General features: G+C 59.4%; 1 protein-coding gene across 1 annotated transcript in view; it reads left to right on the top strand.

The window, feature by feature from the left end:
• The first annotated feature begins 430 nt into the window (after window positions 1–430).
• Window positions 431–5,557, top strand: part of ITM2C (integral membrane protein 2C) — a 13,652-nt gene continuing 8,525 nt past the window's right edge. The window contains exon 1 of the mRNA XM_077758138.1: window positions 431–484. The gene's annotated coding sequence lies outside the window, so the exon portion shown is untranslated. The remainder of the gene's footprint in view (window positions 485–5,557) is intronic.

Here is a 5,557-nt window from a genome sequence, read left to right as displayed (position 1 = left end):
TGAATGAAAGAGACGTGGATGGAGGCAGGATGCAGGCAAGCAGTTAGGCACTTGGCTTTGAAGCCTCCCCCTGGGTCAGGACGGGTGGGGACAGGTGCAGTGGGGACGACCAGTGTTTCCAAAGAGGAGGGTATGAAATGGAGGAGGGGAGATGGGGAATTTGTCTAGAGGCTGCATTTGCCGGGCAAACATGCTTTCAACAAAGGCTGTGTTATGGGTTATGGTCTTGGAGAGGAAGCTAGACGGAAAAAGTCTGCCAAAGGGGCAGAGTCCATGCGTGATTGGATGGATGGATGAATGGAATGAGTGAGGGAGTGAGTGAGTGAGTGAATGAGTGTGTGAGTAAACGTCAGCCCTGCCTCGGTCGGAGCAGCGCGCCCGGCAGGGGTCACTGCGCACCCCAGGGGCTGGAAGGGGCGCAGGCGCGGCCAGCGCCAAGANCGCGCGGGCCCCAGCTGCTGAGATCCTGCTGACGCCGGCTCGGGTAAGAGGGGCTGGGGGTCGAGGCGCACCCCGCCGGCCCTGGGAACTGCTGGGGGCGCATCGGGGTCCCCGAGCTGTGAGGGTCCGGGATGGGCCGTTCATCCCAGAGCGGGGAGGAGGCTTGGGTCCTCTCTTAAAGCGGCGGCCGAAGGCAAAAGTCCGAAGAGTGGGAGGGGTCCGAGTCGCTGGTCCCCAGGGGGGGAAGCGCTCGAGGTCTCTTCCAAAAGTGGAGGGGCTAAGCGGCTGGCCCCAAGACAGGGTAAGGGGCTGGTAGAAATAAGTTGGTGGAATGTTGGTGGGGGGTATGCGTCTGGTTCTAATCAAGGAGGAGGGGCCGANACCTCCCTAAAGGGGGGTGATGGGGAGGCGGGGAATGTGCTGCTGGTCTGCACCTAAATGGGTGGGTCAGAAAGTAATGAAATGGAAATAAACCAGAACCGGCCCGGCTGCACGTCCGGGATTCGAGGTTTGAGGTTCGGGGTTCGCCTTGATCTCCGCACTCCATGCCGTCTGGGCCTCCCAGCTCCCGGCTTCCTTCCTCTCCCGGCTCTCGCTCTGGGCAGCTCCTGCGGGGAGGCTCCCCCACTGCCCCGGTGCCCTCCCGCATCCTGGATGCTCTTTGTGGGGGCGGGCCTCATTGCACCCCGCCCCCTCCGGCGTCCTCCCCCCTCCTCCTCCTCCTTCCCTCCTGCCTGGGGGGAGAGAAGGCATTTCCGCCAGTGGAAAACTGTCTGAGCTGCGTGGAGTGTGACCTGGAGAGGGCAGGACGCGTGGCGGCCAGGGAGGCCAGGCGAGGGGAGGGAGAGCTCGTCCAGCCAGGCTGTTTTGTGCCCCGGCAAAGGTGTCCACGTAGCGGGCGGCTACGGCGGTCTTGGGTCGCACCAAGCCGTCCCATTGACGCTGGACTTCCGAAATCTTTGTCCACTCCCCTTCCCTAACCCCCTGCCGGCTTCTGAGGGGTCTTCCCTCAGTACAAGGTCCCTCCCCAAGTTTTATGGCTCAGACTCTACCCTGCCTGAAGTATTGCGGTTGCTGCTGGGGAAGACTTGAGCCCTGGGCCTTGCTAGAGAGGATGCCGGAGAGGGGCCTCAGGGGTGGGTGTCACAGCCCCAGCAGAGATCCAGAGTGTAGAATGCTCCCAGCAGCCTCAGGCCAGCTCCCCTGCCCTTGTGTGGTCGCTGCATCATCCAGGACCACCTGGGCTAGGTTGGGGGGTTGCTCTGCACCCCTGACCAGACCAACTCCATGGTCGTCCGATGTTTAGATGGGTAGGGAGCATTCCGTGTTTGAAGCCCATGGTGTGCAGCTTTAAAAGTTTGCAAAGGTCTCTTCAAGCGTCTTTCTTCATTTCACCAAGGAAACCGCCTCCTCCCCTCCTCTCAGCCCAGGGAGGGAGCAGAGATGGGACCTGGCTGGCCCCTTTCTTCTCCCAGGGCCTGCTGCCCAGCCCAGGCCTGGAATTCAGGACCCTGCTTCTGAGAGCCCCAGGATTCAAGTGGAAGGAGAAACCCAGCCAGACAGTAGGAGGATGTAATTCAGACTCTGAGAAGGTCCCCCAAATCTCCCCGGAGTGGCACGTTCTCCTGATGGTGTCAGGCTGGATGGCAGACGCCAGCATCACCTTGGCAGTAACTTGACAACCGGCTTCTGGCTCTGAAATCGGGCATCCTCTCTTCCTCCTCACCCCGTGTGAAGTGGAAATACCAACATCTTCCTGGTGCTGTTTGGAATGGCCTTGAGCCTGCCGAGCCAGCCTCCTGTCCCAAACCTCGTTAGCTAGGCAGGTCCCCTAGCTGTCTTGATTGGCAAGGAGGAGCCCGGGGGTCCACAGGAGGAGGATCAGAATCCCCCCAACGCTAGGACAGAAGTGCATAGCCGTAAACTGTCACAGCTTCCCGAGGTCCTTAGGGGGCTTTGGATGTAGCCTGCTGGTTGGTTCTGCCAACTGCCTGCTGGAATTGGAGTGGGGAAGAGAGCTCACCGCTCTGATGTGCCCTCACCTGGCCAAGGGGCACACTTCTCAATTCCAATAACCAAGGCATGGATCGAGCCCCCCCTCCTGTCTCTGCTGTGAGCACAACAGGCACCCAGCATTCAGACACAGTGCCACCATTATTAGGGTACCATTTATTAGAAGGAGAAGGTAGGTGGGACACGCAGGCAGACTGGAAGGCCTGGCCATCTACTTTATCAAGACAGAGCAGTTGAGGTTTGACCCATGCTGGTGGGGATGCAGAGGAAAGCTTTGTAGAAGGTGTCCTCTGGCTGAGCGTGACCCGAGAACCCTCCTTGGTTACTGGACTCCACAATCAGATTTAAAGCCCGAAAAGGACCACTTGATGAGCAGATGAGTGTGTGAATGAGTGTCCTCAGCAGTGAGCTCCCCCGTGGCTGTTAGATCAAAGTGTCCACCTGTGTGCAGCCCAACAGGGCCAGGGTGAGGCCTCAGCAGCTCCCCCCACCCCCCCACAGTGGGGCTCCCCCTGCTTCCGAGCAAAAACTGAAGCACAAGGAGGATTCTGTCCCCAGACCTGCTGCTGGAAGGAAGTGCCTCAGTGGGCTGGGCCGGGAAGGGAAGGGGGTGGGGGCCCAGCTGGGCTTCCAGCTGCCCACCCTCCCCTTGGCACTTGCCTCAGAGATAATGAGAAGCCTGCGCTGATGGGCGACTGGGCACCTGGCCGGGAGCCAGCTTGGAAAGTGGGCTGGCCGGGAAGCACCCCCTCTTTGCACCCTCTGGCCAGCCCTGCACCTCTCAGACTAGCTCCCCTCTCCCGTCCATCTGCTTGTGCCTAAGTGCACACACACACACACACACACACACACACACACACACACACACAGAGGCAGCCAGGTGTGGGCGTGTACAGATGGGACTGGCCTGGGGGGCTGCAAATGGGCCGGGGGTACTGCAAGAGGAGAGATACATGTTCAATGCTATCATCTCAGCGCCGGGTAATTTTCTCCTTGGCCTTGCCTTTGATTAATGGCTCCTGTGTCACCCCCTCCCCCAGCTGCATACCTGGGGATCAGATTTCACTTTCTGAGTCCTGGCCTCAGGCCCTTGGCAGGAGGGAGCTGGGTCTCCGGGAGTGGTTGGGGGAGGGTCCCCTGCCAGCCTGGAGGGCGGATCTGGTGGGCGTGGAGTCTTCCTGCCCCAGTGCCCCAGGACCCGCTGGCCCTGCCCGCTGGGCTGAAGGACCTTTGTGGACAGGTGGCCGGGATGATCCTGTCCTGCCTCGTGGAGGGGTGGGGGCTTCGCCCCCTTCGTGTGGTCCGCCCTGGGCCTTCCCAGAGGGGCTTTGGCTTTTGGGCACACGCCACAGTGACTTTTCTCTTCCGTCTCTATTTCCCTCTCTTTTCTATTCGCTTTTCTGGGCCGGTCCTTGCATGTTTCAAGGCTGTCAGCACCGCCAGGGAGGATGAGCTCCTCTTAGAAAAAAAAAATGTTTATGGTAAAATCACGGAAGCGCAGCCTGGCTCTCCCCCAACACACACACTCTCCAAGCTCTCTCTCCCCCAGGGGAGCTCTTGCCAGCAGCCAGCTTTGCTTCTCATCCTTCGGAGCCTTTGTTCTCTCTAGTCTCATCTTGACCGAATAGAGGAGAGAATGGGCCAGCCTGGCCAAGCGAAGGGTGGTGCAGGGTCCACGCTGTGCTTCCTCATGGGCGTGTGCCCAGGCTGCTGAGCCACATGACAGGAATGGGATTCCGCTGAGAGCGAATCCATGCATCCCCTGGGCATTTGTACATTAAACACAGCTCTCTGTGCTCAGTGGACAGTGGCCATTTGCCCACTCGCACCACCCTCACCTGGTCTCTCTCCCTCTTTCTCTCGCTCTCCCTTTCACACACACACACACACACACACACACACACGCACGCACGCGCGCACTGGTGCCCTTGAATCTGTGGTCTGCAGCCTAGGAAAGAAAGATGCTGAGGGAGAAGGATACGGAGGAGGCCTCCCAGGAGCCCCTCCCCCTCCAGCTGTCAGCCTTGGCTGCAGCAAGTGCATTTCTGGCCCCCCTGCCAGCCTCCTCCCAGCAGCCTGCGATTGTAGTTTAATCTGCTTGCAGTTAATTTGGACATTGTTACTGAGAGACTCTAGCTGGGGGGACCTCCAGGAGCCGAGGGAGTCCACTGAGTTAATGCTCCAGTTGGCTGGGTTCCCCTTGACCGCTGTGGCCCTGGCTTTGCTAAATCATTTAATGAGCTCCATTGCCGGCCTCGAGGCCCGGGCCCCTCCAGGTCCCTGGACGGCAGGCTCACGTGCCCCACACGAGTGCACAGCAGAGCGCTTTGCTCAGAAAGCCCAGTTGCCTTGGAAACAGTATGCAATGTTTTTCCACTTTCCAAACGGAAAGCCCCCCAAATGTCTGGCTGCTCCGTGCGGGGGGCAGCATTTTCCTGGGTCTCCAGCATCACAAGTGAAGCAGCAGCTTGGGGGTCTCAGGAAGCAGGCTTCTCCACAGACCTTCTGGGTGAGCTGGACAGCCAGGAGTCCCCAGAATATGGAGTGCGGGGCCCAGCAAGCAATGGCACCTTCGGGGCAAGATTCAGGGGCCCTTTCTCCTGCCTGGGGCTCGATGTCTGAAGTGCCTTTTGTCTCAAAGCAGGGACGTCCCTGGCTTCCAGTCTGCTTCTGGTCCTGCGTTCCCTTCCTGCCTGCTGCTCAGCCATGATGTTTCTAGGGTTTGGGCCCTACAGGGGGGAGGCTCGGGCACCCACCAGGGGCATCAGTAAAGGGGGGACAGGGCGCTCTGTTAGCCCCGGACCTGTGAGGGGTATGTCCGCTGCACACCTAGGAAAGCTGGCAGACCATCAACCTTCACAGTGACCCCCACAGATTAAGGACGCAGGGCGGTATCCAGGAGGCCAGCCGGAGGCTGTGTTCTCAGTGCTATAGCCACCCCCATGCCCCAGGCACTTTGTAAACACCTGACCCAGCCAGAAGCAGAAAGGCTGCTTTAAAACCCGTAGGCCTTCTTGCCTGTGAACTTCATTTATGGAGCAGGCCCTCAGGCTCCCGCTTGTGGCCCATTGACTCTGTTTTGTTTTTTGTTCTTTTTTTTTTT

This window comes from Crocuta crocuta, unplaced genomic scaffold (genome assembly GCF_008692635.1).
Source record: "Crocuta crocuta isolate KB4526 unplaced genomic scaffold, BGI_CrCroc_1.0 scaffold290, whole genome shotgun sequence".
NCBI classification, from domain to species: Eukaryota; Metazoa; Chordata; class Mammalia; order Carnivora; family Hyaenidae; genus Crocuta; species Crocuta crocuta.
This window is presented reverse-complemented; position numbering and strand designations above follow the sequence as displayed.